This window comes from Calidris pugnax, unplaced genomic scaffold (genome assembly GCF_001431845.1).
Source record: "Calidris pugnax isolate Ruff unplaced genomic scaffold, ASM143184v1 scaffold89, whole genome shotgun sequence".
Classification (NCBI taxonomy): Eukaryota; Metazoa; Chordata; class Aves; order Charadriiformes; family Scolopacidae; genus Calidris; species Calidris pugnax.
In genome coordinates this window covers 5,715,704-5,739,722 of record NW_015090865.1, presented here as the reverse complement: position 1 = coordinate 5,739,722, position 24,019 = coordinate 5,715,704, and positions in this window count along the sequence as shown.

Below are 24,019 nucleotides of genomic sequence, written 5' to 3'. Positions count from 1 at the left end.
TTTTTTTTTTTTTTTTTTTTTTTTTTCTTTTTTTTTGGTGGACCTTCTCTACGGTGCTTTTCTCTCTGTCCACATCAACTCCATTTCTGCTTTTGTCCTCTATCATTATCTTCTCAGTCAATAGCCCTCCTGTGACTATTTACCCACAGTTCTTGCTGGTTTCTTAACATCCAGGCTCCATATTTATGCCCATTGCCACTTGGTTTGGTCATTGGGTTACCGAGTAAAATCATCCCTTAATTTATCTTTATTTTTCCACAGAAAGAGTAGATTAAAAAAATGTTTCTTTCAAAAAATAATCTCACAACATTCAAGCATTGGCTTGATGCCCTCCCAGAATACATACCTGGCTCCCCAATACAGAAATGCTAAAACTGAAGGGTGAGAGTTTCATATTTAAAGAATTATCAACAGTATTGTCACTGAGTGCCTTGACACAGAGAGTAGCCAAATCTAATTCAATGTGGAGAAAACTTTGTTGATTGAAAAACAAAGAAATGTATCATTTCATTCCCTGATCATAAAAAATCATTAGCAGTAAAAGGACAGCAAGGAGAGAAAAATCAAGTGCTGAATCATGAAAAGAGTCAGCAGATCAAGGTCTTTCTTCTAAAAAATCTTTAGCAGGGAAAAGAAGAAACAGTGGATATTATTTCCAATTATTTCTCAAATTGGAACAGAGAAAGGAAAATAAAAAATACACACACACACACACAAAAAAAAATCCCTGACTTGGTGCTACTGGAGTTTGTAGCTGGAAGGAAAGTCCTTGCTTATATTGAAGTAAAGTTCTGAAAATAAGCAAAGAACAGATTTATTGATTTTTGGTGAAGTCTGGGTGTAAAAAAGAGAAAGAATAAAGAAGTGCTCTTTGCCCGCTATGTCCAAATGACATCCCCAGTGGCCTTCTTAATGGTGGGGGAGGGGAGGGGGCAGGTGCCTACCCCGGCACATGGACACAACTGCCCTTAGGCTAGGGCTAATGGTATTGGCTGAGCCTGCTGTAAGCCTCTCTTTTCTAATAGCCAACTTTCTCTGTGCGAGAAGACAGACAGATATTGATTGGTCCAAATGCCCTTGAGTTGACAACATCTGAAATGAAAATCCACAAGGCTAGCACAAACTTTCTGCAAGTTCAATTTCTGGAATCTGATTAGGAAGGCTGGACTGCGAAACCGTTCAGACATGTAAAAGGTCTCTCTTTGTCGCCGGCTTTGTGCGCGTAATTATCGGGGGGTAAGCGACTTCGTCAGATTTGCCAGACAAATGGCAATTTTAAGAGCCAATTTAAGGGTAATAGCGTTGTGATTAAAGGAAGAAAGCCAGCCACCTCCATTGTGAAGTTTAACGACAAAGGATCTAATTCGCAAAGACAGAGGTCGCATTTCCTAGCTCTAAGCAATAATTAAGTATAAATAAATAAAATATGCATCCCTTTTCATCTGCTGCTACAAGGGGTGCTTTCAAAAGTTACCAAATGGTGTTAGAGAAAGCTACACAATGTAAGAGAGTTCACCTTTTAGGGAAGTTACTTCGTCCATAAAGTCTAAGGTTCAAACTAACGTTGACTACAAGCAAGTCTTACTTTATTTTCTAATGACTCTTTTCCAGAACTAAAATACTGAAGTTGCAGTTTGTAAATGCTAAGGGTAGGGAATGGAGAAAGCTGGAGGAGTTTATTTGTACCTTATTAAACATTCTTTTTTTTATTCTACAAATTCCTCCTAAATCAATACATTGACTAGTGTATAAACCTTAAATAAAGCATTATTAAAGTGGAAGCAGTGTTCCTGTCTTAGTGGGTTATTTAGAAGCATAAAAGATACACTCTTAAGAATCAGTCTCATGCCAGGTAAAGTACAGCTGGAATACACATTAAATTTATTCAGTCATTGATTTGTAATGTTGATCCTCCATGGCTTCATGTTTCTTTTCTCATTAATCTTAGTTAACCCTCTCAAAACAATGCCAACATTGTCGTTTGATGTATTGAAGATCCAACATGCAAAGGATGCTGCTTTCTGGACTGCAATTCCTGCCATCAGTAGGGCTAAAGTCACAGGACCAGAGAATCCTATTAGTTTGGTTTTGTGTTAAAAATGAAAAAGAAAGTTTTCTCTCCAAAGGGGAAACAAAGAAAGAAGGAAGATGCCTGTCTTAAGACAGGGCATCTGAATGACTTGGCTGCAGAGTATTAATAGATCTACTGGAGGTCTTCCATGGGCCAAGGAACAAACTGCTGTGGTTTCCCCTGATAAGGAATCACCTATAGAAGAAAGTCATTACAGAAAGCTGCAAAGAACAATCCTAATTTAGAAATTAAGATCTCAACCCATATAATGCCAGTAACTATTTTAATTTTTAGTTCTTTTTATTTAAATATTTCCATCTTTTACCTGCAACTCTTTCCTAACTATTTTAATTTTTAGTTCTTTTTATTTAAGTATTTCCATCTTCTACCTGCAACTCCTTCCTGTCCACCTGATATTGGTGCTTTTCTAGAGAAGCTGGTTGAAGAGGAGGAGGAGGAAGAGAGGTCATTTCTGGAAGAACCAACAGCAAATACACAGAACCGCGCAGACACAAGGGACCCTCGGGCACGTGCCACCCTGCAGGAGGTGGCACTTGTCATTAAAACCCTGTCCTTTCCCATGTGCAATAAATTGGGCTCAACCCATCATTCCTGTGGGCTTCACGTTGGGCACACAGACACTGAACTGCAGTGATTTCTAATCACTTTTGAAAATCTTGCCTGATCTCTTTTCGGCAAATATAGGTTACAATATATTTGTCACCATATGTCATGACGCATGTGATAAATATCAGGTGTTTAGGCTCAATGGCCTACTTCTCTCATACCTCTCCCTGAAAAACCATAGTTCATAGTCCTTCCTGAGGATGGGATTGCTTTTGTTACAGATCAGCTCTATGGGCTTTGAAAAGCAGCCAGCTTTCTTTAACATCCATCTGTTTTTTAATTATCATGTCCAAACTTCCCCATCTGACTTTATAACGAGCTTTGAATCCCAACAATATATTATCAATACAGGACAAAAAAATGAAAAAAAAAATTCCCAAGCTTCCATTTTGCCTGTAATTTTTTACAGACCGTAGGAGATCAAGATACTGATGACAAATGGACATTGCCTTTCGTATCCATAGAAGTTACGTTCAGCATCAAGGGGGAAATGTTTTAGCCAAAGATGGACTATGAAGCAAACATTAGCAGCAAATATGAGTCGTGTTTTCAGTAAATCCATCCCTTGAAACTGTTTCTTCCTTCAGTACCAAATAGTCTTTCTAATCTTTTGTCTTTTCAAATAGCTGTGATAATATTAAAACCATGCTTCACGGCAAACAGCATTTCTGGGATTTTCCTAAGAGATGTGGCTTTGGATAAGAAAGTGCAATTGAGTTAAAGCAGTAGGAGAGCCCGGAGTCAGTGGGGTTTGTTGTGATCAGTTGACCACTTCCCAGTAGGCATCTCTGCAGTCGCTGAGAATTACTAAGCACCATTTCAAGGAATATAGGTAATTCAGTCAACCAAAAAACCAAACAAAATAACCCCAGCATAAAATACATTTTAAAAAACCCTACTGGCATCTGAGAAGTAGAAATCTGTCGAGCCTGCTTTGAACCGTTCCCGGTGTTCTTAGCTAAGTGAAAATCAGATGGACAAAATTTCTTTAAAAAAAGCATTAAGAGAAATCTTAATGCTCACATGGATTAGTAAACGAATATTTCTGTAATCACTGAAATGTTTTTGAGCTAGAGAAATTACAAAGCTGGCTTTTTTTCCCCCAACACTTAGAGCATATCACACCTTTCATACAAGTATCTCATGACATGTTAGAGAGTAAATTTAAAAAAGCACTATTTGGTACTACAGTGACGTTACAACTGCAGAATTTCCTTGCTGTCAGGTAAAAGCATGTCAGGTTTGCCCTGCGCCAAGCGTGGCTCTCCATGGCCTGCCCGTGCTCTGGCTGGAGAGCCTAGGAAGAATCCTTGGAACCCCTGCCATATTTTCTCCCCGTTTTTCATGGGGAATTGAAGCTGGCTGATAACAGCCAGGACAAACAGCTGAGGAGCGTTCGGGTACAGCTCATGCAATTCTCAGGCTGTTGTTATTTTCCACTTAGAGTTCCCCATCTCTCATCAAAAAAAAAAAAAAAAAAAAAAAAAAAAAAAAAATCTGTAAGAGATTCTCAGCAGGACTTTCATAGCTCTTATTGACAAGGAAATACATGTGTGTGTGTCCGTACCGATGTCGCACACTTTTCTAAGATACCGGCGCATGCAAAATTGAATGAACAATATCTGTTCATATTTTATCATTATTGCACTTCTAAGACAATACTCGGCTACCTCTATAAAGAATGATAGGACAGGCAGGCTGGAGTAGCTGCAGGGGATCCTGCGCCTGTTGACTGCCAAAGCTGCTTACTACTTAACAACTGATCAACTGGCCCCCAAGGCAACAGCTTAACAAGCCCCAGTAGAAGTGGACTCAAGATTTCTTCCTCAGCAAAGAAAATGAAACCATTTACCAGGTATGACCAATATCTAGAAATCAAGGGGAGCGGCACCAACACCACTTCAGCTCCCCAGCTCTTTAGAAATAGCGAGGTATTTTTAGTTTGGATTCCTAGAGTCGAGCATGGCTTGCAAATATTGCAATAAAAGAAGGGAACGTGGTCCAGGGCTGTTTTACAGAGACAGGGTTTGGCTTGCACACTCACTGCCTCCAAGACCGCCGGCGAGAAGGGATGCTCGTGGGTGCTCCGGGGCAATGGCGTGTCGTACGTGTGTGAGACAGAGAGAAAGAGAGAGGGAAAGAGAGAGCTTCGGTACCAAAATGCAGCAATTCCTCTGGGGTGAGATGTGGCAGCTGTTTACCAGCACAAAGCAATTCTGTACAGCAGTTTCAGAGAGGAAATGAAGAATACTGTACTCGGCTGAAACTACAGGGGGGAATTTAGGAAGGCAGAATTTAATTACCCAAGCTGGAATTTGGCCAGGACACCAGGGCTCACACCTCTGCTCTCGTGAAAAGTGCCAAGGGGTCTTTAATAGTAACAAACAGTCAAGATCTTGGGTTAGTGTTTCACCTGAACGACAACGCCTTCAATAACATTTTGCTCCTTAACAACGTGCTAACAAAACACTATCCAAAATCCTTGGTTTTGCAGTGGAGTTATCGTGAAGAACAGCTTTTCTTATGAAGTTGATCTCAGGATCCTCTAGAAAAAGCTGCCTTGTAACACGTCTTCAGGTCCACTGCAGGAAATGAAAGGAATATTTGCCATTTTCAGGCGGGGTAGACCATAGAGACTGCCACCTAATATATCCAGATTAGCTGAATCAGCTCCATAACCTACCAATAGCCTGACACATTTCCTAAAGCATCCATACTCTAGTTCTTCCATCCCTCGAGTCAGCAATGTTCTTCTGAGGAGATTTCTTTTTTCCCTTTTTTTTTTTTTTCTTTTCTTTTAGCAATTTTTCAAAGGGAAACTCGAAGCTGGAGGCAGGGGTTGGCATTTTTCAATTTGTTTCTATGACTTGCTTTTTTTATAGTTTTAATCCTGCAGCCATCGGGAGAGGTGTGAAGAAAACCTGCAAGGACAAACCTTATTTGAAAATTGGAACGACCTGTTGACAACTCGCCTTCCTGCACACAGATTTATTAGCATATGTTTCTTGGTGTGTTTAGTGGGGCATGTTACTTGTGTGACCAGGAGAGCGTTCTCCACTTCAAATTTCCCCTCACTTTTCACTCCTGCCCTTTCCTCCTTAACCATATTCTCCAAATTAAACTTGCAGCTTTTTTAATGTTGGCTGATTCATGCCTCCAGCTCTTCATTTCTAGATCATTCTTTACCTTCTCCCTTTATGAAAATACTAAAGAACAAAATGACAAAATGAGGCTGCAGATGCTGAAACCACCCTGTATAATGTTAACCAGTGAGTCTCACATCATTTATTTGTATTTTCTACTTGTAATAGACTCTTTATGCTTAGACTGAATTGTTTTCTGCTCTGAGCCTCTGCATTGCCCTCTGCTGAAGGGCTCATAAACATTTTTGTTATGACCAGATTACTACTACTGATGAACAAGATATCAACTGTGGGAGACTATTAAAGTGTCCAAACACTGCCATTTGCAAAAGCTTCTTGGAAAAAGTGAGCGTTCAAACACCCTGGCTAAATCTAAAACGTTTTTGACAACTTTTAACAAGGTCAGAGTCCTCACAAAGAGGCAACTGTACAACATTAAGATCCTAAGTATTTTGAAGAGCTGTGTCAGACCTTCAGAAGCAGCTTTTGGGTTTACCAGCAAACTCCAGCTTCTCTCAGGCCATGGCCCGCGTACACACATGGCCTCAAGCATACACTTTGTAATCAAATTTGCAAATGCTAATTTGTCATACAGTACAGCACTCTCAGTCTGCAGAGAGAACTAAGGATGGTCTTTAGGACCTGCATCAATGGGGTCCCGTAAGTAGAAATCAAGCATCAAAGCAAGAAACGAGTATAACACTATAACCAGTATCACATTCAATACACGAGGACATGGACACATGACATGATCTCGGCAAAACAACCTAGAGTACAGCAGAAAGAAACAAACCAGTGCAGATTTGCTCAACAAAAAAATAAGCAAAAAACTTCAACTCGAAATTCTAGGCATGACTGCTCTTGCGATGCTGCAACAGCATGTGAAATGTGAGTTCCACGTCTGCCAGCGCCGAGAGGATTTCAATATCACAAGTCCTAATGATTTCTATTGCCTCATTGTAGCATCCTCAGAACGAAAACACAGGACCAGATCAATGTGGTCATTGACTGGCTCGCTGTATGGATAACTGATGCACATTAATACAGTCTACATTCACCTGGAGTGGTCCTCAGAATTACAACTAAAGGTATAACAATGCAATCTTCACTTGAACCTGAGCAAGAGCTGAATTGACTTTTCCAGCCCTGTTTTCAAGTAGACACTGCTGGCTCCGTTGCAAGGCAGTCCTGTGAGCCCCCAAGCATCCTCTCCATGAAAAGTGGAGTATTGTCAGGTGAATTAACCCTCAAACACAGACCATCATAGCATCCGTCCGCACCATTTAAAAGTACTTTGCACTTCTAAAGCGTCTCCATAGAGTACACTGATCTATAGGCGCTTTATATATACTCTTAAAAACCTCACAGGAGGTGGTGAGAGATAAGAATCAATATTCTCATTTTATACATGAGCAACCAGATTAAACAATATACCAAAGGCTACACAAATTTTTGGACCATGTGTCCATAAACCGGAATCCTATTCTGTTGCGGGGATGTACATAAGATTTCCTCTTAAGCTATAAAACTCATCTTTCTCTCGACCACAACGAAGTCGCCTGTAGCATATAACTATTCTGCAACTTTATGGCTTCCTTTTTTTCATCCGCTTGTTTTACTGACCCAGTATCACCTCTGCAACATGGAAACCCAGACAAACCATCGAGTCCTGCTTCCTGACACAGCAGAGCAAGGGGATTAGAGAATAACTGTTCAGCCTGTAAAATTAAATTACGTACACTGTACATGCCATGCCCCATTTTATGTGCCGCAGAAGAGATCTTGTCAGTGCAGCTGAGGTCTGAGCCAGGTCCAAGGTGTTACACTGCTTATTTCAACGGAAAAGTGACCAGAAGGAGGAAATCCCTATGACCAATAAAATTAACACCATCGTTCACTAGTACCCAGAGGCCAATGGCAAGCCATAGGTTTTAGATGTTTGGGGGGATGAATACCTAGCAACCAATAATTCCTCCAGCCAAGATAACTATTCAGAGTAAACAGAGTCCCAAATAGAAGCTTTACAAGAAATGAAGCCCTACATACCTTCTTCCCAGGTGTTCATCTTAAATTTTGGTTATTTCAGCATTTGGTCCATTTTTTTTGCACAGAAAACCAAGTAAAAGCTAATTCTGTGACAGGGGGCTATTTTTAAAGAGAATTATGGGGAAATTTACAGAAAGAGTTTAACCTTTCAAGATCCAGAATTTCATTAAACAGGATTACAAATGGTACTTCAGTGTGATGAAGTTGCACTTTTGGATATTAGGTTAATATATTTCAACAGACAAACTTCCTGTCTAATTAATTCAGTGAGTAAATTGGCAGGTTAATGTGAAAGGTGATTACCAATAGTGCAACTACAAAAAAAAAAAAATAGTATTGTAGAATTTCTTATTTCGTATACATCTTCTATATTGATTGATGTCATTTGGAAACTAATTCATAGATAAATGCCTCAAAATAATGTTAACCCTTGAATAGTCAAAAAATACTTTTGAATTCTTTGAAAAAAACTTTTTTTTTTTTCCTTTTCTTGGTTTTCCTTTATGGAAATTGTTAAATGCAATTTCACTGTTAAAAAACAGATCAATCATGAGAGTCATTTCTACCACTTCATTCATTCAGCGTGGACTTATTCCAAATTTAAAGCACAGACGATTACTTTTTTGATGCCACACAAAGTCTACCAAGTTTAAGCAACAATTTAAGACATAACTGACTTTTTAGTAATAAAAATAAATTTTGACTGTGTTAACTTATTTAGCATACAGTCATCACAACTCTTGGGGAATCATATTTTCATGTAGGTACCTTTAGCCAGAAATTTATCAAGTATCAGTGCACACACGGTACAAACCTCAGCTCCATTATTCTTTCTAAGGAATGCTAAGAAATAATTTACTACAATCTGAGCTATAAAAGCTTTTATTTCTTAAAAAAGTCTTCTCACACCCCTTAATTTTCTACTAGATGTAATTTCAGAAGTTCTCAGTAACCATTTCTACTGGTTCTCAGTAACCATGTCCTATCACACATGTGGTATCTACAAGGATAACATACAGCTAAAATTAATACATTTAAAATTCAATATCTAACTATTTATAGATGTGCTTTCATGTATGCTTCTGTATCTTCCTTCACAATGAAAAAATTCCAAAATACCTGTGGTTAAGTAGTCTAGACAGATGTTAGATATGCTGAAAAGTTTTTGAAGATTTTAAATCTAGGCACTAAAAAAAAAAAAGTTCATGAATATTTTCATGTCTAGAACTACCAACAATTTTTCTTTTCCAGTGAAAGAATTTCGCTTAACATCATGGGTCAATCAAGTGTTTTAGTCTCAGGAGAAAGTGAAAGAAATCACTTGAAAATGGCTGGAAAAAATCTTAGTTCCAGAAGGAGTTTTGAAAAGGTGGACTCAAGGTCAGTAAAGTGCTAAATGCTGTTCCTGACTCTCGCCAATCCCTTGGTGCTCCAGTTCATCCAGCAAGTTGATTAGAACAAGCAGAGCTGACTGCCTTAAAGATGCCTTGTAATTGGCCACAGTGCATCTGTTAGACTTGTAAAAATAAGGTATATTTTATGGAAAGCCAAGGCATACTTGTTTATACAGCTTAGAAGAGGAAGAACAGATGCTCAGTGCCTTAAAAGATATAAATACATATGCTGTGATTTAAGTCATAAAGATGCATACACACATATTTTTTAAAATCACTCTCAATTTCCCTTAAAGGTCTGTAGAGTGGTGCAACTTTTGTGTCTAATTGAAGTAGATGGCAGCCTTTATCTGATAAAACTATTTTTCGGAACAGAACTTACAGCAGAAACATTTTCAAGTTTGGTTAGTCCCGCTCTCTGTGCATGAAGCACAATGATCAAATTAATGAATGTCATAGTGTTTTGGAGGTGACTCTTCTACCTAGAGAACAAATACTACTATTGACCTGAATCCCAATAAACTGACATTATTATGTGCCAACCAGTCATTTTTATATTAAGAATAAGCTAGTACATGTAGAATTGATTATAAAAGCTAAATGCTCTTGGGATCCCCTTCACTGAAATTAAGCTCAACAAGCTCCCAGGAAAGCTAAACAAACTGTCCAGCATTGTGAACCTTTGTTTAGGCTGTGGATACTAAAAAAAAAAAAAAAAAGGAAGAAAAGATTTTAAAATTTTGCAGTAGATCTTCCAAAAAGATCGTCTCGCCTGTTAAAGTATCTGCTGGAGTCCTTAGCTAGAAAACTAATTTATTTTTTTTGGTACCAATAAAGTTATTAATTTAATATATCCAGAGTCAGTTCTACATTTCAGACTGTGATGGTTGACCTAACAATGCACTGACCATGCTAAGTCTCTGACTTTTAACACCAACTTACGTTCTTGTTTAGCTTCAAAGACACAGAATTTTTACATCTGTAGATCGCCAAAGGTGCAGTCACGTCCATGAGATTGTTAGAAGAGAAGGGGTGAAATTTTTAAACTATAGTAACATAATTATATTCAGGGAGAAACCAGTATTTTTTAGGTTTCAACCATAATTTCAGAATTTCTGTTTTGTAAAGTTTCAAAATATATTAAGAGAATCAAATACAATAAAATTAAGTTTTTACCAAAATTGCACCTGTACAAAACAATTTATGGTATAATCAATTGGAGTCACTGGGGTTTACCACATGAAAAATAATGTGTTTTATTGAAAGAATAAATTAGCACTACTGCATTCTATAACTACTAATTTGAATTTAACAGTAAAATTATTCACCTGACTGTGTAACACAGGTGTGTGACAAAGTTAAACCTCTGTTTCAAGTCAAAGTAGTTCTGTGATTGATGTACCATAAAAATAACACAAGAGAGCTATCGCCACATTGGGACAACAAGCAAAACAGAATAAGGACTGGAAACCAAGCTCATTTTTATAACTTTGTCAGAATTGCAGAAAGAGCCTTATTTTGCCTCTAACAGGAAAGACAATTTGATGCTTTCCCTTTCAGTTGTATTAAAAAAAAAATCACTCCAACAGGACTGCAAAAGTCCAGGGAATAACTCCAGAACAGTCGTACCCCTGCAAACCTCATCTTTCCATGCTCACCTAGAGCTTCTGTATTTCTACAGATTTTCTATGTAATAAGATTACAGAGGCCATGAAGTCGCTGTAAGCTTCTCAATTTGTATGGATTTCTTCTAAAAATAGCAGTTGAATGCATGAATTACTTGGTGGAATTCCATGACCACTTATGCAGAAGGCCAGACTGAATGACCATAATAGTCCCTGTTGGTCTTAAAATCCATGAGTCAATTAATATATGAATCTGATATAATTTAGAGGCTTGTTTTCATGGATTCACTTGAGATTAAATGTAAATGGCTAAGCTTTAATTATTTTAACATCTGATATTTGTCAAGCAAATTACTTCAAAATCAAACCATGACTTTCCATCCTGGTGAAAACATTTAATTACACTAACTACTAGTAAAATTAGTTCAATCTGGTCTCAAATGCTTTTGGTTAGTGTTAAATACTGACATGTCTATTTATCAACCCTCCGGGTTCTAAGGCTCAGTAACATTCCCCAGTTCCATCACGGAAAACGTCCACCCACTCACCTGCAACGGAGGCAACAAAAGCAGCTACCTGTGTCTTCTGATCTAGGAAACGCTTCCACAGAGCTGAAGAGTAATAAATACCATTATTATCAATAGGAAAACCTTTCAGAAGAGCTAAAAGCACGGATTTTTGTCTAAGCTTAAGAACTTTTTTTAAAAGCCCTCAAAACAATAACTGCAGCTCAATAAAACATTCATCAGTGACAAGATACCTGCAAAGGCAGCGATTCTGTTCCAGGAAAAGGAAGGGATGCTTGGGCACACAACTGGCTGAAGGTATTCTGATTATTGAGGACCTGACAATTTTTCGATATCATGATTCACGTGAAGGTGTTAGAACCGAGAGAAATACATTTTCCTGCATTCTTCGATCTCTTTTCCTTGCTGCAGCTGCACATTTCTTCTCTTACCTCGCCAAGATATTTTTGGAAGTGGAACTGAAAGTGAGTTGAGCCAAAAAATAGAGAGAGTCAATAGTCTGCTCAAAGCAGAGTGCTGTTTACAAGTGAAAAGCTTACAAACATCAGTATTAAGTTCCATAGAATAGTTATAGCTGAGGGTACTAAGGTGAAATATGGCAGAAAAATAACATCCAGTCAAACAACATGTTACTGAACACTCTGATGAAAACTGGGTTTGATTTCAACAAGGTCACAACTTTAAAAAATCACACATCCTGAATGCATAACAAGTTGTTCTTACACTCTGAGTGGGAAGGTGGCCTGCTAAAACCCGTTTCACATGCACAAACTGACAAAAATTATGTGTCCTTGCTTTCACATGAAGAGTTCTACAAGCTCAAATTCTGCTCAACACCACTGAATAGTGAACTCAAAAGTCTGGACAAATATTCACATACCCATGAAGAATTACCCACAACCTATCAAATCACTTAAGGTGAGCAAGTCAAATTGAGAGACAATTAAAATCACTTCTACCAGTGTGGAACCAAAAAAAAAAAAAAATCAAACATAAACATTTTAAGAAAACAATAGGTTGTGTTTTTCCAATGCCAGTATGAGATGACTCAATTTAGGATTTTACAGATCTATTAAAATGTCTAAGGGCAGAGCTAAGGTTTCATATGTTATGTTACCTGGAGAACTTCTGTCTGCTGAGTTTTGAGCAGAATTTGCTCCTAAAAACTTACATTTCCCCGTGTTGTTTTTTTATCTGGGACAATACATCTGCGCTGGTAGAAAGGTGTAGTCAAACGCCAAATGCACTTCAGGCTGGTGGTTCTGATCTCCTTTAATCTTCCTCTCTTGATTAACAGTAAGGGCTTCTGTGAAGGACAATTGACGTGGTGCAATAGGTCATTTTCCGGTCCCAACCTTGACAGTGTAATCAGATACATGGCATGCTTAATAGAGGTCAGTTAATGCAAAGATTAAAATTAACTGGAAGTCAATAAGGGAATAATAAAGGAAAATGATCACCTTGTTGCTCCTACTTTGTAAGAGTAAACCTTACATTGCAGGCCAGTAGTAAAAAAAACCTGTAGTCACAAGCGATCCAATAGGCCTTCATAAGCCCTCCAGCAAACAATTTAATGATTTCAGGTACCCTTTAAACTAAGTGGCCGATCACTGTTAAATCCTTTGGTATTCATTGTAATAACATTGATCATGATGAAGTCTTTTGGTATTAATGTGGATGTAATATATACCTTTTTAATTATAGAACAAGAAAATCCAATTACCCCTTTGCCTCATCAAAGTTCTTTGCGAGCTGCGACTATTTAAACATACATTATGAAACATTCAAATGGAAAGAGATTTTTCATGCAAAGCAAGGGCCAAATCCTGCTGAGATGCTGACCACACTTAACTGGCAGGAATTTCAGGAGAAGGTGAGGGTGCAGAGCACCTCCGAGGAGATGCAGGGATCTTCACAGGATCAGGCCTCGGCAGGACATGGGAAGGCAGAGGACGTAGAGAGCAGCTTCAGGAAAATCCTGATTAAAAAGGCAGAAAGCTTCTATTTATACAACGGAGTGGAAGGTGTTATGAACAGTTAATGTGATGAGCAGCCAGGACACAGTTTATTCTGTAGAAACTGGAAGAAAAAGCGATGAGCTGAGGAAACTGATTTGGTTCCATTCCAGGTGCCACCGGCTGAACTCTCCACATTTTTTGACCCAGCTCCAGGACACAAGCTGTATTCCAGCCTGAGTGAACTGGGAGCAGAAGCTCATGTCCTCTGATGCCACCCGCCTGCTTTGCAGCCAAGCAGCCCAGAGGAGCAGATCAGAGAATCATAGAATGACGAGAGTTGGAAGGGACCTTAAAGATCTACTAGCTCCAACCTTTCTTACATGGGTAGAGATCTGCTACCCTGTGTGGGCAGCGACTATTTACAGGAGTAAGACCACCAGGATTTCCCCCCACCCCCCCCATCAATAATCAGAAAGAATTATCTGCAAGAAAAAAAAGTATATAGCCTTCCCAAAAGATCCAATCCTGCTTTCCTATCCAGTTCCCACTTTGGGAAAACTCTGACGAGCTGAATATAGAGTTCAAAACTTAACTATTGGGAGATAAAAGCAAAAAAAATTAAAGTTTAGAATTAAGTAGCCCTTTTTAAGCCGATCCTCTGCTGGAAATAAAGCTAGCTTCAGAAATATATGGTTACCCAGTGTATCAGTCAGATCCCATACGCAGTGGGAGTCAACCGTTTAGGTGGATGAGATCAGCCCATGCCTTGTAATTACACTTCATTAGTTAATAAAAAATGGGGGGGGGCTGCTCAAATGCATATATTGTTGTCCCTTCCTAGCAACTGGCCAAGCAAACCTCACGTCAGAAATTAATATTTTTTTTTAATTTTTCTTGGCCACGCCGTCAGCTCAGTCCCGTAAGAGCAATATTCACCAGAACGTTTCCAGCATAACTTTTGTAAGGTCACCAAGAAGGCAGAATATTGGAGAAACCTGCCGTTGAAGGGAACCCATTAGGTATTTTCTCTTATTCCAGTTGAAAACCGCCACGAAATCACACACAAAAGAAAATTCTAATGACACCTCCAGTAGATTAACCCGGGCATAGCTGTCCCAAATGGCGAGCTACAAGAGAGGCAGCAAAGCCCGCTGTGCGTAGGTAGGTGTAGTGTCTGACTGGGGGTCTGGGGAGTTACGTGCTACTACCACATATAAATATACTAAAACAAAACACGCTTTTGCAGCAAAATGGCACCGTAATCATGTCAGACCGTAATTTGTAAGATATCACTGAGCATTTGCAAAATAATTGCCTGATTTCTACAGCTCCACTGCAACTGCAACCTGTTAATCTCAAAAGCAGCATTCGGAAAGCACAATTCCAAATTTTTCCACAAAACATGCTACACGAGGCAGTATAGGATTGATAAAGATATTTTAAATGTATTAAATATCGCGCTTTCTTTAAAAATTACATTATAAAAATCTTTCTTAAACATTATTTGAATAAAGCCTCATTACTCACAGTCCAAAGAAGTTCATTAGGAGAAGATCACTTTGGAAAGCATTCAACTAACTAGCCTTTCTTCTCAGCAGTGAATTACATTAGCTACTTCCTAGTTATTTAAATCTTGAAATAAAAGATGTAAACGCTACAGTGACATCTTAAGATCATTGGTAAGGCAGGTCTTGCATGCACAAAAATGCCCAGCTGGTCTGGAGATAAAACAGATTGATAATTAGTTGCAAAATGTAACATTTCATCAGGAATATTTTGAATAATCCAATTTATCTTTGTCAGATATGCGGCACATATTTTTTTTTAATTTTTTTTTCCTTCAGAGGCGCTTTGTTCTTTAACACCGTGTTATAATTTCAGCCTCCTAATTAAGGCGCCGGCCGGCCCTGCCTTGATGTGGGGCGGCGGATGGGGGGCTGCCCTCAGCCACGGGCCACCGCTGGCCACCGCCGCGCCGGCTGCCTCCCACCACCCTGCCCGTGTCCGGGGAGGAAGATCAAAGCCCTCCGGTGGGAAGGGAGGAGGCCCCGGCTCCGGCGGCTGGGGCTGGGCGAGCGGGGCCTACAGCTGGGCCGGCGCTCCCAAAGCCGGCAGCCTCCGCGTTCTAATTAAGGGATGAAAACGTTCTGCTTCTCCCTCCCCGCTCTTCCTCATCCCTGTTGGTTCCCAAAGTGATGGTTGGGTGGGTTGAGGGCTTTGCCGTGGGTGAGGGAGGGGAAGGAGGGGATGCCAACCCATCCGATGGCACTGCCAATGCCATCCCCACCGGTTCCATCTTGGCCTCACCACCCTCACCTTGTAGCCACACGTTTCACCTCTTGGAATGGGTGGATTCTGTGTTTGCCCAGCTTGGAGGAGGTTCTTTCCCACTATTGATGGGAATGATGATGCTTTTCCTGGGAGTGCAGCATCTACATAAACAAGCTACAGCTGGACCAGCTGGTGGCAAGGACCTCAAGGAGGTAAAACCAACCATCCAGGTGCCTGGTACCGCTCTTTTCAGTGGTTCCTCTGGCTGAGAGAGGGCTGTCGTGTCAGAAACACAACGATGTAGAGAATATCTTGGCTCCACTGAGATCACATACTGTCTTTCCCAACCCCAGACTTCAGCCCCGATGGAGCTAAGGGCAATTCTTAAGCCAACGCCACCTTGAAATGCACCCAGTGTGGAGGCCAGGTTTACTTCAGAGATACCAGACACCAAAAGATCTGAGGTACCAAGTGCCTTTTGGACAGTCCTGCCCAGCACAGCCCCATTTCCCAGCCATGCTGCTGTGTCAGACACCAGCTTACAACCACAAGGAAGAGTTTCCACTGAAATTTTAGCATTTTTTTTCCCCCTCAGAAGCAGTGCAATAATCAAAGATCTCACCTGGCAGAGACAAGGCTGGAAGGTTTTCCATTAGCTCTTGTAATAGAACAGTCCTCCTCCTCCTACGCCTTGCGATTCAAGTACTCATTTACACCGGGGAGGGCTGAGAAGTAAATGCAAAAGTAAATAAAGTTAAAAAGTAGGTGCATCTGCAAGAACAATAACTCATGCCCACGCCACACATTTTAAAATGTTGATCATGCTGTTGGTTATAACTTGTGTAACTCATGAAACGAACTCTTTTTCACATGCAATGCTTTGACTTTTTAAATTTCAGCTATTATTTATGAATAAAAAACTTAATTTGGGGACCCAGATTAAAGTTTCACACTCATTCTGTGCCATCTCTTCAATAAGAGATGGAAGTCATGTAGTCTTATCAGCCTGCACCTCTGATATGATAATGATATCTGTACCGCCCAGAAAGTAGGTCACAGTAATTCTTCATAGCGGTTTTTGTAACCTACTCAGGGACTACAAGGCCAGCTATTTTAAAGATAATTCTGAATTTCTTTAATAAGATTTTATTGGATTCAGATAATTGATCCGATTATTGAAACCTGGGGAAAGTGCTATTGACCTGAATATATACATCAGTAATTCCCCTTTTTAAATGAATTTAGGTCATTACAAACTTATTGCCTCTGCTTAATGCTGGGTAAGGGGCTCACTGCAGGCCTGACAAACAGGCACAAGTCCCGTACTTGAGCACTTCCCAAACTCCAAGGGTGTCTCCTTCTTCCCACTCTCATGAAGGGGAATGGAAGCCTGAGTTAAGCACATCGGGACTGATTTCTTACGACAATGAGAATCATCTATTTTTCTTTCTTTAAATCTTTTTTTTCTCCGTTTTTTTTTTCTCAGTAGGCAGCATCAGCAAATGTCCAAACCTCTGCAGTTGCCTGTTGTCTTGTTTCTGATTCTCCAACTATTTCTGATCATTCAATGATGGACAACTCCAATTGATGTTCCACCTTACTCTTTGCTTATTTTCCATGCCATCTTCTGGAAGACTTTTTTTTCCCTGTAACTTTTGAAGTATTTGTTCCAGCAGAACCAAGCCCAACCAGTTCTCCCACACTTCTCCTCTTGGAGAACCACCACAGCTTGGAAGTCATTTCTAATTACAACTCCTCGTAGTCTCTCTTGTTCATTACCTGTCTCACTGCCTGTTCAGCTGCAATGTGGAGACATCAACCCCACCACACGGATCCTTTCACAGAGCCAGCAAACCCCCTCACAGAGTGATGGGGGGTTCAGAGCAGGTGGTCCATGGTCATCCCTCCTGCCCCAGGTGGGTGGAAAAGCTCTGGTTGTCCTCCCTCTCCCCACCTCCTTGGTGCTCCGTGGACTCACACACGTGCACAGACAAAGGCTTTATCTAGGAAGGAAAAAAAAAAAAGTCATTTCTCCACTTTTTGCAGTTTATCAAGTCTGAGTTGAGGGCGGCTGGGCTGTTCTGATTGCCTGGGTATGCCCCGCTAGCTGGGCCAGTGCTCACCAGCCTGTTTCCTGGCTTTAATGTGATGCACTTGATTAGATCTCACACACCAGGCAGAGCAGCGATGGGCAGGATGGAAATACGCCCGGAGACAGCGCGCTGGAGCAGCCTCATTCCCACTGGTCATATATAACGTTACTGAAATTATTTGTACAGCCGCGTCGTGGACCTTCCTCTATCATCCAGGATCAGTTCCTGATGACTGACCTTCCACAGAAGCGCCGTCTTGCATTCAAGAGGAGTTAGAAAAAAAGTAACAATTTTCTTTTTTTTAAACTCCTCAGCCATACAGTTGTTAAAACAAAACTTTTCCCTGACCTTAATAACCTCAATTTTAATTTGACTATGCAGAGTACTTTCTTACTTGGATTTTGCTTTTTACAAGTATTTTTTTCTTTCTTTTGTACAAACTCCAAGCCCCACTCTTGCTACTTTAAGCATTTTTTTCTTCAGATAGTTTCTGTCCTGAAGCAAAAGACTTTAAATACTACAATTCCAGCCTGTTGCAGCTGCGAGTTGGTGGCAGTATCACCCTTCCTTCTTCACCCAATCTCTTTGAATTACTTGAAATTCTGAAACAATTGGAAGGTTTTGCCTATATAGGCATGAACACCAAGCTGTAAAGTATTAAGTAATTACCAAATTCAAAATAAAGGCAACTATAAAGTTTTATATTACAAACCGTTGGATGACACTCTCCAAAGCAAGGTCTTCAGTGGTCTCCCAGACTGGTCAGGAGCTTCTGTCTCAGCTGCCTGTGGTGGTGGTGGTGGAGGAGATCTCCACACAGGGTTCAGGTACCTGAGCAGGAGATGACAAGTCCCATCCACGCCAGAGACCAGTTGGTGGTCACCAGCTACTGAACCAAAGCCACCCTGAGATTGCAGCCTTGAAGAGGCTCACTCTAGTCCTTGATAACCAGCCTATTTGCCTGTGCTTTGCTGTGATTCTCCTTCTTTGATTGCTGTTTTTTTTTTGTCTCTTTGCACTGTTGTGGAATTACATGCTTTAATTACGTAAATAAACAGCCAGAAACCAAACCAAATGTCTGGGAGTCCTAAGGGGTTTCCCTTCCCCACAGACTCACTGTCCGTTTTCAGGTTCCCACTATCTTTGCTTTTCTCCTTCTTTTTTTTTCCTTCACATGCTGCCTAGAGGGGAGAATTTGTCACTAAGCGAGAGCAAGTCTCTCAAACTTCTAAGAAAACCATAAACAGGCTGCAGTCCCTTATGAAAGCAAAGAAAACAAATGCGTGAAAGGCAAAATCAACTTATCTCTAATTTATTTATCATTGAGAAGCTAATTGCGTTCCTTCTGAGGAGCATCAAAAAAGCCTCAAAGTGTTGCAAAACACACGAGCGTTTAGGCCATCCCCTGGGATGCTGCCAGCCGGCTCCCGCTACCCAATGCCTGGCACCAAAGGAGACAGCTTCACCCTACAGGCGTCATCCCCCAAAATTCCCTGGCTGGGGGGCATCTCCCCATCCCACTTAGGTCAGGGAGTGGCAGGGGATGTGCTCCTCACCAAATTCCCAAAAAATATAATTATTTTTTTTTCTTCCCCAAGACACTGTTAGGTTAGAGGTGAGAAGAGTCTTCAACATCACGAGGAGGTTACAGAAGTTTTCCAACCCCCTCGAGGAATTAAATTTGCCCTTGGAGGAGTCCTGGAGCATTCAACAAGTACAGGTCCTGAAAATAAATAGAGTTGATTCCTTTCCTGTGAGGGTGGTGAGAGCCTGGCCCAGGTTGCCCAGAGAAGCTGTGGCTGCCCCATCCCTGGAGGGGTTCAAGGCCAGGTTGGAGGGGGCTTGGAGCAACCTGGGCTGGTGGGAGGTGTCCCTGCCCAGGCACTGGATGGGCTTTAAGGTCCCTTCCAACCCAAACCATTCTGTGATTCTATGATTCTGTAAGTGAACAGAGCTGATAATGTTACCTGGGTTTTTTACAAAAAACAAATATCTACAGCAAGATAAAACCCTCGATTAAATTTTACAGCCTGGCATAAAAAAAACCCCACTGTATAAAGGTTGTTATTTTCTATTAACAATCAGGTTTTTCTGTAAAGTTCTTGGATAGCTCAGCAGGCTTTTTCTCAGGCCTGATTTAAGACACCCGGAGCTGAGACCAAGCCAGGGAGATGAATTTTCCTGAGTCTCGAGTGAAACATCAGGTCAGAAGAAGAGCATTGGCACAGAATGGATGCTAACTTCCCTTTTCACTAAACTTTTGCTTTTCTCTGCACAGCTTCTTAGTGAAAAAATGTTAAATCTATGGTGTACCAGAACAATATATAAAAAAATTAGCACAGAAATTTTATTTTTTCTCTTTTATCTATATATTATTTTGCTGTAGGCTCACAAGAAAGATATCTACAAGTCTCTCAATTTGAAACTTGTGTTTTTACTTCCTTATTGTTGATCCTTCCCAGTGAAATAATCGCAAGTATAGTTAGTTTGTGTATAATCAATATCCTCCTGCCAGGTTAATGGCACATGTGATAACATAAAACCAGTCCCTCTCCAAACAGATTACTGACTCTTACTATTAATCATTTCTGAAGGTGGGTTTTTTTTTTTTTTTTTCCAGCAAACCAAAAATAAGCAAGGAGCATGTTCTTTGTATGCACAATCATAAAGCGATCATTTGTGGGAGCTATAGATTATCTGTGTGTAGTGCAGCTTTTCATCATGGGTTTGTGTTGGATGGGCTGCAACATCTTATATAAACTGTAAATGGTATATAACTCAGCTGCGTGCTGAGGTGTGCTGTTGAGTTTGCAGATTAACAAAGTAAATGTATGAGGAGAGGAAAATCCCCCCTTTTTCACAAGGTAGCAGCCATCATCTTTTCACAGACTGGATAAATATGCCGGTTCCAATCTGAAAACCACCATTTCATTAAATTCTCAGAACAAGATTCTGCTAAAAAACAAATCTGTTACATTGAGATGTCTTAGTTGTCCTCTCTCCAAAGTATTTTTTTTCTGTTTTACAAAAAAGGTTTCCTCAAATTGAGTAAAACTCTATTTTACTCCATCCAGTTAAGAAAGAGGAAAACAAATGTTATTTATGCCAAATGGAGCCGAGCTGCACATTGCCATACACACTGAATGCGCAGCCTTGAATTAATCCTAAAGCAAAAGTGAGTTAAAGTTGGTTTGAAAAGGCAAAAGTAAGAAAGAAATCAACACCTAAATGAAGGAACTCCTCCTCTCCAGCAGTTTGGTTCAGCAGCGCTGACGGTCGTCAGGGGATAAATCAATTTGCTGCAGCTGCGGACAGCGAGGTAAGTGTGAGCCCCGGACGGCTTAATTGGGGAAGGGTGTTAAAAGTTGAGGGGCACAGAGTCACGCCGAGTTCGGGGTGTACGTGCAGGCGTGTGTGCACAACACACGCACACGCGTGTACCTGCACGTGGTCCCTGAGAAGGTCCCTTGCCTGGAATTCCTGAAGTCTGCAGTCACCATACACTCATCTCCATTCATCAGCAAAGCTCCCAATGATTGCTGTCACCTGATTTGCAGAGTTTTCTCAATAAGAGGGAAAAATGATGATGCAGAGGGGATTATGTAAATGATTTAAAAGTTGAATTTTAACTTTTAAGCAGAGCCAGGCCTCTTTTCTCCTTGCAGAATGGTGGTGGAGGAGACCATGTGGAGGTGGAGGTCGAGGGCCGGTGGCAGGGGGCACATCCAGATCTGGCACCAACCTCCAAAAGCCTTGGAAAAGGTTCAAGAGACAACCCAAAGGGAGGATACAACCCTGGGAAACACCTTCCTCAGCCCCCGCAGCTAACGGAGAACGAGATGACACATCCCCAAACTTTACCTCATCTAATGCAAATATAGCCATCCAAATCTCTAATTGCTCATTTTTTTGAACTCCTGACCCTCCAAACTTCTCCAACTCTCGTGGCAATGAGTCCTACAACCCATCTGCAAAACATCCATCCCTTGTCATCAGCCTGAGACGTGGTTCCTGCCCCGTCCTTTGGCCATTCCTGTGTTATTGCGTCAGCAGAAACCGGGGGGGAAAGGCATCCTCCACAATTTCCCGAGAGCTGTTCATTATTTGATACCTCTTTGCCATTTTTCACTCTTGTTAGCCACAAAATTCAACTCTCAGTCTTGACAGGCCCCCGTCACACAGAAACCTAGCCCTCTCTCTAATCATTTCCATCAACTATCTGTGAACTTTTTGTATTTCAGCTGTACCTTTTTTGAAAAGGAAATGAATACAGCATTCAAGGCAAAGGCACATCACCCCTTTATGTAACCGCACTCAAACCAACTCACTACCATTTTTCTCTCTGGCACTTGCACACATCCTGTGCCGTGGTTTGCTTTCTCTCACAGAAAAAAGGGTTTGAAGGGAGTGCAATGCGGAGCTGAAGGGTTAGACTTGGTAGAGCAAAGTTATCTGGTTACCACCACTCTCACCAACAGCCTTTCTCTGGGTAGGTCATCCATTATCTCCAGACTGCAATTTTGCCCCCCAAAGACGACATGAAGACTAAATCTTATTAGTAATGTATAGAATTACAGAATGGTTTAGGTTGGAATGGACATTAAAGATCATCCAGTGCCACCCCCTGCCCTGGGCAGGGACACCTCCCACCAGACCAGGTTGCTCCAAGCCCCCTCCAACCTGGCCTTGAACCCCTCCAGGGATGGGGCAGCCACAGCTTCTCTGGGCAACCTGGGCCAGGCTCTCACCACCCTCACACCAAAGTTCTTCCCAATATCTCAACCAAAGACGACATGAAGACTAAATCTTATTATTAATGTGTAGAATTAGAGAATGGTTTAGGTTGGAAGGGACCTTAAAGCACCCCCAGTGCCAGCCCCTGCCCTGGGCAGGGACACCTCCCACCAGACCAGGTTGCTCCAAGCCCCCTCCAACCTGGCCTTGAACCCCTCCAGGGATGGGGCAGCCACAGCTTCTCTGGGCAACCTGGGCCAGGCTCTCACCACCCTCACACCAAAGTTCTTCCCAATATCTCAACTAAATCTTCCCTCTTTCAGGTTAAAACTGTTCCCCTTGTCCTGTGGCTCCCCCAAAGACGACATGAAGACTAAATCTTATTAGTAATGTATAGAATTACAGAATGGTTTAGGTTGGAATGGACATTAAAGATCATCCAGTGCCACCCCCTGCCCTGGGCAGGGACACCTCCCACCTCCAACCTGCCCTTGAACCCCTCCAGGGATGGGGCAGCCACAGCTTCTCTGGGCAACCTGGGCCAGGCTCTCACCACCCTCACACCAAAGTTCTTCCCAATATCTCAACTAAATCTTCCCTCTTTCAGGTTAAAACTGTTCCCCTTGTCCTGTGGCTTCCCCTCCCTGGTCAAGAGTCCCTCCCCAGCTTTCCTGGAGCCCCTTTGGGGACTGGAAGGGGCTCAAAGGTCTTCCCGGAGCCTTCTCTTCTCCAGGCTGAAGCCAGCCTGTCCTCACAGCAGAGGGGCTCCAGCAGCCCTTACAACATCTTGTACTCTGGACCCCTCTCCTATCGGACACCGTTGGTCACACTTATCACACATCCCGTCTTCCCGGAGCCTTCTCTTCTCCAGGCTGAAGCCAGCCTGTCCTCACAGCAGAGGGGCTCCAGCAGCCCTTACAACATCTTGTACTCTGGACCCCTCTCCTATCGGGCACCGTTGGACACATCACACATCCTAATCATCCAGTGCCACCCCCTGCCCTGGGCAGGGACACCTCCCACCACACCAGGTTGCTCCAAGCCCCCTCCAACCTGCCCTTGAACCCCTCCAGGGATGGGGCAGCCACAGCTTCTCTGGGTAACCTGGGCCAGGCTCTCACCACCCTCATACCAAAGAAGTTCCCAATATCTCAACCAAATCTCCCCTCTTTCAGGTTAAAACCGTTCCCCTTGTCCTGTGGCTCCCCTCCCTGGTCAAGAGTCCCTCCCCAGCTTTCCTGGAGCCCCTTTGGGGACTGGAAGGGGCTCGAAGGTCTCCCCGGAGCCTTCTCTTCTCCAGGCTGAAGCCAGCCTGTCCTCACAGCAGAGGGGCTCCAGCAGCCCTTACAACATCTTGTACTCTGGACCCCTCTCCTATCGGACACCGTTGGTCACACTTATCACACATCCCAAGGAGAAGAAGTTCCTCTATGGAACACCAGCACTTACCTTGATGTCCTGGAGGAATCTGACCAGGCAAGGACCACAAGCAAAGGCTGCCTCGTTTCTCCATCGGAGCACTCAGATCTT